Genomic DNA, 9,218 nt, shown 5'->3' with positions numbered 1-9,218 from the left:
CTAACCCATAACCTGTGGGAAATAAACCTAGTAATGAAAGTACAATGTTTATATACAGTTTTTCTTTCTTTATTTTTATTCTTAGAGTATGTAGTCAAAGTTTTCCAAAGTTACTTTGATGAGTTATTCACCACCACTACCTCTTCAGTGTGGTTATGTTATTGATAATAGAATTTGATTTTATGTCCCATTTGGGGTCGTCTTCCCCACCATCCATTTTAATCATACACCTATCCTTTAAGTATGTGAGATACTATCCTTATTCTAAGACAAAACTGTAATTTCTTTTTTAATCAAGAAGTGTCACTCTCCTGTCTCTTGTACCACATTTCCATTTTTTACCCTGTTTCAACCTACTATCTCAAATCTTGGTAGTTTAGGGTTTATTCTCTTTTCTTTTTTTCATAAATGAGCACATTTATATATATTTTTGTATTTTCCCTCTTACACTCTAAGCATAGTACAGACACTCTTATGAAGGCTCCTTCTATTCTCCTAACATTATACCCTAAAAATGAGTCTGTATCAGTTCATAGATAACTTCTTCATTCTTTTTATAGCTACATAGTATTGCATTGTGTGGATGTACCATAGTTTATTCAATCACTTTGCTAGATCTAAATTGTTTCTAATACTGTGCAATTATAATTCTGTATGTGTATTTTTACACTGCAGAGTGTATCTTTGGTATAAACTCCTCCAACTGCTTCTAATAATTGTCTTGACTCTTTTGCTGGGTCAATAAGTAAGCACATATATATTTTTATTACATAAGCCTAAATTCCCTTCTAAAAAAAATTATACTAGTGTATATTCCCATCAACACTGTATGAGAGTACCTGTTTCTACATAGCATCACCTAACAAAATGTGGGGTTTTGTGTTGTTTATTTGATTTTTGTTTATTTTTTATCTTTTACCCTTCTAATGGATAAGAGATAGTATCTCAGTATAGTTTAATTTGCATTAACTTATTTTGATAAAATCTAATTGAGATTGAATGTCTTTTCATATGCTTAAGGGCCATTTTAAATATGTTTTTGTGAATTGTCTAATTTTACCTGGCCTGTCTTTTTTATCAGATTTTGGGGCCTCTATTCTTAATTATTATGAATTGTTTACATATTAGGGATATTAGCTTTTGTTTGTGATATGTCTTGTAAACATTTTCTCCTGGTTTACCAGTTTCCATAACTTAGGGTATGGTGGCTCTTGCCTACAGTTTCTATTTTTTTGTACTCAAATTTATCAGAAAGATAGATGATTTAAAAACTATGTCCTATAAGATGGTTGAGTTTCCAGTAAAGGGCTTAAGATAGAATATGATCACTAATTTTTATACATTTGAATGACTATTGTGTGAAAGGGGGGTAGACTTATTTAGTGTTTCTCTAAGGTAAAGAATTCGGTTAAATGGCTTGAATTTAAAGGAAGCAACAGGGGCGCATGGGTGGCTTGGTCAGTTAAGCGGCCAACTTTGGCTCAGGTAATGATCTCACAGTTAGTGGGTTCGAGTCCTGCATCAAGCTCTGTGCTGACAGCTCAAAGCCTGGAGCCTGCTTTGGATTCTGTGTCTCCCTCTCTCTTGGCCCCTCCCCTGCTCGTGTTTTCTCTCTCTCTCTCTCTCTCTCTCTCTCTCAAAAATAAATAAAACATTAAAAAAATTTTAAAGGAAGCAATTTTTGCCATTAATGCAACAAAGGTCTTCCTAGTGATGCATGGACCTTGGTTTCCTAAGTGGCTTATTCTGTATCACTAGAAGGTTAAAGGTTCTCGTCATGGTGTGTGTTATTCCAAAAGTCTAATATTAGCATTTGGTAAAAAAGTGAGATGCTAAGTTAAGCTGGAGTAGAGAATCAAAAATGGATTTTCCAAGACAGGAGTGCATTAAAGGAAATTTAACGTGGAGTGACTGAGCCAAACTAAGTTTGGAAAACCAAGGAAGTCAGCAAGATTTACACAAAGTTAATCAGAATGGGTCAACAAAAGAGGGGCTGGGCCAGTTTTGAAAATGTGGGTTAGTATCCTTGATGATTTTTATGAGTTCTTACTGCATGTTCAAGGTAAATTGAGTCAACATAAACTGTATCAATAGATACCATTATTAATTTGCATGTTCTGTAAATATTTATTGAGCTTTGGCCCTGACACCGTCTAGTTGTCCCAAATATAGCAGAACAAAAAAGATATTTTTCTGATTTTATAAGGCACACAGTCCTGGCAGTTGTTACTTGCCAGCTGTGACTGTGCTTACTGGAACTTTGTTCTGAGCCAAATTATTCTACCTCGCACCTAAGAATATCAGGAAATGTCATCTCTCTGAAATTCAAGCAACTTATTTGGCCAGGCTGAACTGAACAAATTATACTGCCCATGCCTTTCATTTCAGATTCTTAAAACATTTTATACAGTGTAATCATCATGACTGTCCTATGAGAAGCATTTCAGTACCCCATGATGATTTCAGAGGGACAAATAGAGACTTGGTGAGTCAGCAAAGGTCGAAAGCAGGTCCAAAGACCTAACAATCTCAGAATCTTCACTCAATGACTAGACCACACAGCATGGATATTTGGCATCTTTGTGCTTTTTTTTGCCGTAACAACATACAGAGATATCCATGAAATTCACGGAATACTGAAAAATTGCTTGAGATGTCAGGCTAAGGTTTACTCTAAATATCTGCTTTTCTTTCAAGCCTTGATTTTAAGCTAGTGGACTTCTGGGACATGGAATAATTGGACATCATGGATCCTTTGAACCTCAGAGCTGGAAGGGTCCTTAGAGTCCATCTACCTAATCTCCTATACTACAATGACTTAGAGAGGTTAGGAGGACTTCCCAAAACTGCAGACGGTTAACTTTCTTTTGGGGTCTTCTACACTGTTGTTCCTGTGTACCTTATCTTTATCTCAGACTATTTCCCCTATTCTCTATACTCTAGCTGGTCTGAACTTCCTTTAATTCCTCATAGGTATGATACTCTCTTTTACATCTAAGCCTTTGCACATGCTTTTCCCACTGTTTGGATTAATTCTCCGTTATCTTTGTCTGGAGAACTCTCACTTAATTTTCTTTCTGAGCTTATCCCCTTGAGTGAGTAAAAGCCTTCTATGTTCCCATGGAACCCTTTTTATCACCCTTGGAAATGCTCATCACACTTGCAATTACATGTTTAATGCTTATATTCCCCAATAAATTAGTAAGATATTTTTGTCTTATTTCCTACTATAGCTCCAAATGCCAGCCAATCATTTTTGGATGCAGTGGTTGCTCTCTATATATTTATTAGGTTAAATGGAAACCAGGACCCAAATTTAGTTTTTCTGGTTCCTGGTGTGGCACTATTTCACACTATGGTCTTGCGTCCTGGTTGAACATTATTTTCCTATGAAGGTGTTAGTGGATATTGACAAAGATCAAGTATTTTCTCTAAGTATCATCTGATTACTTGTGGTGTTTATATTAAAATTTTTTCTGATGTTTATTTATTTTTGAGAGAGAGAGAGAATGACAGAGTGTGGGCGGGGGGAGGGGCAGACAGAGAGGGAGACACAGAATGGGAAGCAGGCTCCAGGCTCCGAGCTGTCAGCACAGAGCCCGATCTGGGGCTTGAATCCACAAACTGCAAGATCATGACCTGAGCCGAAGTTGGACACTTAACCGACTGAGTCACCCAGGCACCAATGATTACTTGTGGTATTTCAAAAGTACCTGATGAACAAGGGATATCTGAAAGATTAGAGTGACCCAAAGTTAGATAGATGCAACCTCACATGTGATAACGATGTCAGCAGGGCAATTTTTCAGTTAATAGGACAAAAATATACGTTTGGTTTGGTCAAATTCTGTATCATGGCAAATGTGAGATGGCATTCAATGGCGTGATAGTTTGCCGTTATAGCCAGGGGTTCTTGTGAATTCAAGAATACATAGGGAAATTCAAACAAAGTTTAATTTATTTATGGGCATAATAAATAAGTCAAATATTCTTACCTAACACTAACAAATGGTTAAACTGGACAATGAAATTTTAAGTAGCAGATTTATTAATATATTTTTCTATTTGGTTCTCCTTTATATTAAAGTCATAAATAATGTAAGTTAATAAGAATGTATCTTGGGGATTATTTTGTTCATGCAGGCATTTTATTTATTTTTTATGTATGCATTTTTAAAGTAGAGTGAACCAAGGTCCTGAATAATTAAGAGACTTTGCATATGGCCACATAGTGGTCGAATCATGCTGTTTGTCTTTAGCCTCAAAATGCTACCAGTATGATGTGCAGAAGGGCAAAATCTTAAAAAGGGACTATAACATTTAGATACATATAGACACATACTCATACATGAAAAACAAATAGACAACATCTGTGACTCCAGAATAACATGGGCCATTTGACCTTGTCAGAATCATCAGAGAAAACGCTAGTGTGCTAAATGATGCTTTGTTACCCATTAGGTTCTTTTGGAGAAATCAAGACAGATAACCAGTTCAGGTTGGAAATTATGGTGGATTCTGTTTTCTTTAGGAAAAACAATCCACTTCATTTCCTTCTGAAAATTTTCACAAAATGCTCTGGTTAACCTGATTCTGCTAGGTTGGAGTTTTATGACTCCCACAGGGAATCTTTCAGTCACACTGGCAGTCATTGGCCCTAATAATAATTTGGACGATATTCAATAGTTCCAAAAGCATTTTTACGGGCATCCTAGGACTACATTGATTAGGAATTTGTTTCAACAAGCCCTGAGGTTTACCTTTGATTTACAAACTCTCCCTTCATAGAGAGCATAATTCAAGAGTGCTCATAAGATTTCTGAAGGGATATCAGTGTAGAAGTCAGGATAATCTGTTGGCTTATTTTCATAGCACTTTGCAAATCCATAATCAGGTAAATGATACAAACATTTTTCAGTGTTGAGGAAGATAGCATTGTTATTAAAGTAGCAAAGACTCCCATTGTCCCCAACTTTCTGCTATAGACATAAGTAGGACTGTTCTACCCATTGGCCACTTAATTGATTACTTTCAGGAATCTATTATTTCAATTGACACTTGAACCTATGAAATTTGTCCTAATCCTTAGAATCACTATTTGGGCCTCCAGAGCCTTGATCTCATTTAGGGAATGACTGTCAAGTTCACTGCAGAAGGGCTAGACCAGCACTGTTGAATAGAATCTTCTTCGATGAAAGAAATATTTCATATCTGTTCTATTCAGTATGGTAGCCACCAAGTATAGGACTATTGCGCACTTGAAATATAATGTGACTGAGAAGCTGAATTCTTTTTTTTTTTTTCATTTTTTTAAATGTTTTATTTATTTTTGAGACAGAGAGACACAGCATGAGCAGGGAAGGGGCAGAGGGAGAGGGAGACACAGAATGTGAAGCAGGCTCCAGGCTCTGAGCTGTCAGCACAGAGCCCGACGCGGGGCTCGAACCCACAAACTGTGAGATCATGACCTGAGCTGAAGTCAGACGCTTAACCTACTGAGCCACCCAGGCGCCCCGTCTTTTTTAATTTAAGTTTAGTGGTCCTATTATCAGACAGCACAGAGGCTATGCAGGATCACTTCTATTGACATCCCACTGGCCAGAACCCATTCTTATTGTTTCAACCTAATTGCAAACTGTACTGGGAAATGTAGTCTTCCATGGGCTCAAGATAAGGAAAATAGAATTGGTGAACATCTAGCAAGCCTGTTTCATAGATTGTCCATCTGGTCATAAAGGTCTTTTTTTACTCTTGTTTCACACATAACACATACTCACCACTCAAGGGTCCACTTAGTGCCTGCACCTTGCTTAAAGTTCAGGAACCCTGGTGTCATGCAGTCGTCTTCCTCAAGTCCAGATGCAGCTTTTATTAGCTTGGCAACTGATGAAATAAATAGAAATTTATATGCTTCTCTTTGTCTGTCCCCCTTACACCAATATAAACCGATGGAACAGGGCTGGGATAACTATAGTAAATACTCCATCAGAAACAGGAAGAGTAGAGACACTGTACTACTACTTGTCTGGAGCAATTCTGGAATTCAGTTTAGGCAGGTGTTATAAATGCATCCATGCATGAGGTGGGTGATTCTTTGATTATACCCTGATTCTGGGAACAGTTCTCTTGTTCATTGTTCTTTGTGGCTCCTGGTTCCTCCAGGGGTGGCTCCTCCTGGAGGAACCAGGAGCCACCCCACCCCCTACCCCTCAGTGCATAATTTTTCTTAACCACATATGAAATGCTCTTTGGGGGAATTGTGCAGATTTTGAAGCTTGCCTGGCTCATGGAAATTTTAAGATTGTTCTAAGTTTTGAACAGTCAAAGCCTTTTTTTAGTCCAGATTCATGGTTTCTTAGGCAATCTAATCCCCTCAAAAATGTAGTGGGCTTCTAATCTATTTTCAGTCTATTTCATATGCCAGTAACCATACCCACTTTCTTCTAACACTTTAGAGTTAGAAGCAGTCCGATTTTACAATCCTGAAAAATTCCTGGACTCTCTATTCGTTTCATTTCTGCTTACAAGCAAGCTGATTCTCTTAGGAATTCATCTCTTTCTTTTAATACCTTGTCAAATGCAGCCAATAGTAGGCAACACATGCTAGTAGCATCCTGCCTTCTGAATTCTTCCCCTAAAGCTCCAAGGTCATTAGACATGTGATCTGACATCCAGGTCACAATATGGTATTTCAAGTTCTAATGTTTCACCAAATGTGTGGAACTGCTTAACATGTATTTTGATTTTCTTTTTTTTAGCCTCCAACATTGGTTTGCTTGCCACTCAGTGCTGATTTTTTAGGCACTGGCACAAATTCTAGGCTTTTGCTTTCAGCAGCATCTCAATTCAGGATACCAATTTCTATGTTGGAGGAATTTATACTCACTGCTCTAACCACAGCTCGCAAGGCTCAGTGGCTTAGCACCACAAAGGTTCATTTCTTGCTTACACCTTATCCAGTGCTGGTTAAAGGCTTTGCTTGGGGCTGTCTTGTTGGCAGTGACTCCAGATCTCAGGTTTTTTTGTAACCTGTGAAATTGTCATTTAAATATGTGGCTTCTGGGGTGCCTGGTGGCTCAGTTGGTGAATCATCCAACTCTTGATTTCAACTCAGGTCATGATCTCATGGTTCTTGAGTTTGAGCCCCATGTAAGGCTCCATGCAGAGTGTGGAGCCTAGTTGGGATTCTCTTTCCCTCTGCCCCATTTCCCCTGCTCATGCATTCTCTCAAAATACATACATACATACATACATACATACATACATACATACATACATACATAAAACACATACAACATGTGGCTTCCAAAAGCACCATTAAAAAGGAAGAGAGAGAAGGGGTAATTGTGCAGAAAATTTTTATGGTCAGTACTGAAAGTGATGTGTATCACTTCTACCCCACATCCCAGTAGGCAGAATGTGGTGGTCTCAATCTGATTTCAAAGGAGACTGAGAAATGTAGCATTTCTTTGTGCACAAGAAATTGGATTGACGAGCATCTAGCCTCCTTCTGCCACACTAAGGATGTTCCAGGTTTGTGCGTGCGTGTATGTGTGTTTACATTTATTTATTTTTGAGAGACAGAGAACAAGTGGGGGACGGACAGACATAGAAGGAGACACAGAATCTGAAGCAGGCTCCAGGCTCTGAGCTGTCAGCACAGAGCCTGATGCGGGGCTCGAACCCACAAACTGTGAGATCATAACCTGAGCCAAAGTTGGATACTCAACCAACTGAGCCACCCAGGCGCCCCAGGATGTTCCAGGTTCTTTATCATTGTTATCTCATTCCTCACAGCCACCCTATGTGGAAGGTATCATTATCCCCATCTTATAGACAGAGACTGGAAAGAGTTTACACTCTTAGTCACTCCACATCGTGTTACCCAAAATTGAGTTATCGTCACGAGGCAGCATCAAGGAAGTTGAACAACTGGCTACCATTTAACCAGGTGATCTCACTTCAGTCCAGATTTCAGTCATCAATTCTGAGCACCAGAAAGTGATTTTGGCTTGCTGAGAGTGAATTAGTTACTCAAAGTAGCTTTACATTAGATAAACTCACAGGAATTGCTGTGTATGTCACTTTAATAATTTACTAACTTATGAAAAGAAACAATAATTGTCATGTTGGCTAGAATTTCATGTAGGTGTGATGTACTCTGTAAAAAAGTTTTTTTTCTTTATTTTGAGAGAGCACAGGTATGGAAGGGGCAGAGAGAAGGGGGAGAGAGAGAGAATCCCAAGCAGGCTCCACACTGTCAGTGCAGAGACTGATGTGGGGCTTGAACTCATGAGCCAGGGGATAATGACCTGACCTAAAACCAAGAGTTGGCCACTTAATTGACTGAGCCACCCAGGTATCCCAATATACTCTTTTTTAAAAGTCTGGTGATATTCAGGGGTGGATGAAAGGGGTGGGATATCAGGAGTCACCTGAAGGGCATTTCAGCCCATACATGCCTACTTGCCTTCTCCATTGTGGTGTCCCCAAAACCTGTAGAAAGTACACTAGGTGATTCTCAGATAACCACCCTATCTTCCACTCTCTCCTCTTGAACCACATCCACCATAAAGAAGCAGAGCTCTCTGGAAAGGTAAATGCTCCGGGAATAGGCAAACAGAATAAAGGCATTTATTTAGATGAGGTTCTGCTCCCCAGATAAGAAGGCTTAAAATCCTTTAGTGCACTATAGAGAGGACCTTACCAGTAAGGACTTAAAAGCTCTGCCAACATTGGCCTCTTGCTGTATACTTTCTGCTGTATACTTTTATGTAGTTTAAGTTTAATCCCTCTGAATTACCTTTTTCTAAGTTTCCTTTGCTAATCAACCCCACCCTATTACATGCTTTCTTGAGTTGTACTCATATATTCATTTGGGTTACAGTCAAAGTTTACTGTCTTTTAAGATGCTTTTGCATATCTCTCTTGTAACCTATTATGTGCTGAGTCATAATTCTGTAAGGCAAATCTACTGCCTTCCTAAATTCTGGATAGTGTCTTATTTTTGCCTCTAAGTATCCACTGTAAATTATAAAAAAAAAAAAAAGTATAGCATAGAAGAAGTAAACAACTTCCTTCTGCTTTGAGGTTTCTCCTTATTTCTTCTCCCTTAATGCTGTATTAATCAATTATCAGACTTAGAAAGACCCAAGAGGAATAGACTCTTTTAAGGGAAGGATGACAGATTTGTGGTGTTAGCATAGTCACTTGCCTCT

This window comes from Herpailurus yagouaroundi, unplaced genomic scaffold (genome assembly GCF_014898765.1).
Source record: "Herpailurus yagouaroundi ecotype Mexico unplaced genomic scaffold, PumYag 195, whole genome shotgun sequence".
Taxonomy (NCBI): Eukaryota; Metazoa; Chordata; class Mammalia; order Carnivora; family Felidae; genus Herpailurus; species Herpailurus yagouaroundi.
Note: the sequence above shows the minus strand (reverse complement) of the source record.